At 49.5% G+C, this 1,845-nt stretch overlaps 1 long non-coding RNA gene across 1 annotated transcript in view; it reads right to left on the reverse strand.

Moving 5' to 3' along the window:
* Positions 1-811: 811 nt before the first annotated feature.
* The window catches only part of LOC116652646, a 4,966-nt gene continuing 3,932 nt past the window's right edge, over positions 812-1,845 (reverse strand). The window contains exon 3 of the long non-coding RNA XR_004305786.1: positions 812-931. This is a non-coding gene — a long non-coding RNA (uncharacterized LOC116652646). The remainder of the gene's footprint in view (positions 932-1,845) is intronic.

Consider the following 1,845-nt stretch of genomic DNA (forward strand, 5'->3'; position numbering starts at 1 on the left):
GATCACGTGACACCTTTAGTTCCACCCCCCATTCTAAACCCCGCCCATTAACACCAATTCTGCCATCCCATTGGTCGAAATCAAGTCACATGACCCACTTTACCATTTAGCCCCGCCCCCTCTATGAAGCCCCGCCCCCCTCATCTCTGATTGGACGAACCACCATCACGTGACTCCCCCTTTATCCCCTTTTATCCCATTCTAATCAATGCTAAACCCTGATTGGACGAGCCACGATCACGTGACAACCCCCCCTTAAAACAGCCCCGCCCCCTTAATGAAGCCCCTCCCACCTCATCTCTGATTGGACGAGCCACGATCATGTGACTCCCCCCCACTTAACATAGCCACGCCCCCTCCGTTAAGCACCGCCCTCTTCCCCATTAGCCCCGCCCTCCTGCTCTCTGATTGGACAACGTTCAAAAAGACCCCCCCATTTAAGCCCCGCCCCCTTCCTCTTTAGCCCCGTCCTCCTGCTCTCTGATTGGTCTAACTTCTAACAGACCCCGCCCCCTCATTTAAGCCCCGCCCCCTTCCTCAGTAGCCCTACCCTCCTGCTCTCTCATTGGTCGAGGTTCAAACAAACCCCACCCCCTTTCCCTTTGGCCCCGCCCTCTCCGTTAAGCCCCACCCCTTTATTAAGCCCCGCCCTCTTCCTCTTTAGCCCCTCCCTCCTGCTCTCTGATTGGTCGAAGTTCAAACAGGCCCCGCCCCCTTTTCCTATGGCCCCGCCCCCTTTATTAAGCCCCACCCCCTTCACCATTAGCCACGCCCTCCAGCTCTATGATTGGTCAAGCTTCAAACTGACACCGCCCCCTTTCCCTTTGGCCCCGCCCCCTTTATTAAGCCCCGCCCCTTTTTCCCACCTGGGGGCGGGGCCTGGACGCTGCTGCCGTCATCACTGTCCTCATCCGACGCCTCTTGAGGAGACCTAAAATAGGCAGAAATTAACCCAAAATCTCCCCCAAAAACCACTTAAAGACCCCAAAATACAGATTTTTCACCCCCAAATCCCCAATTTTGGACCCCAAAACCCGTTTTTTCACCCAAAAAACCCATTTTCACCCAAAAACCCCATTTTTCACCCCAAAATTCCCTTTTTCACCCCAAAATTCCCTTTTTTCACCCCCAAAATACCAATTTTTCACCCAAAACCCCCCAAATCCACATTGTTTGCCCCAAAAATCACCATTTCACCCCATTTTCCCCCAAAAATTCTCATTTCCCTTAATTTTTAACCCCATTTCCCCCCATTTTCCCCATTTTCCCCCAAAAATTCCCATTTCCCCCATTTTTCATCTAATTTCCCCCAAATTTCCCCATTTTTCCCCCAATTTTCCTTATTTTTCACCCCATTTTCCCCATTTTTACCCCAATTCCCCCCATTTTCTCCCAATTTTTCCCATTTTTCACCCCATTTCATCCCATTTTCCCGTAAAAAATCCCCATTTTCCCCATTTTTCACCCAATTTTCCCCCTAAAATCCCCATTTTTCCATTTTTTTAACCTCATTTCCCCCCATTTTCCCCATTTTCCCCCCATTAACCCCCAATTTTCCCCATTTTTCACCCCAAAAACCCCATTTTTCCCCATTTTTCACCTCATCTCCCTCCATTTTCCCCAATTTTCCCCATTTTCACCCCATTTTCCTCTAAAAAAATCCCCATTTTCCCCCCAATTTTCCCCATTTTTACCCAAATTCTCCCCATTTCTCCCCATTTTTCACCCCAAAATCCCCATTTTCCCCCCATTTCCCCCCATTCCCTTCCAATTTCCACCATTTTTCAACCCCAAAACCCAATTTTGCCCCATTTCCCCCATTTTCACCCCAAAAAACCCATTTTT

The sequence above is a fragment of the Coturnix japonica genome, unplaced genomic scaffold (assembly GCF_001577835.2).
Source record: "Coturnix japonica isolate 7356 unplaced genomic scaffold, Coturnix japonica 2.1 chrUnrandom511, whole genome shotgun sequence".
Taxonomy (NCBI): domain Eukaryota; kingdom Metazoa; phylum Chordata; class Aves; order Galliformes; family Phasianidae; genus Coturnix; species Coturnix japonica.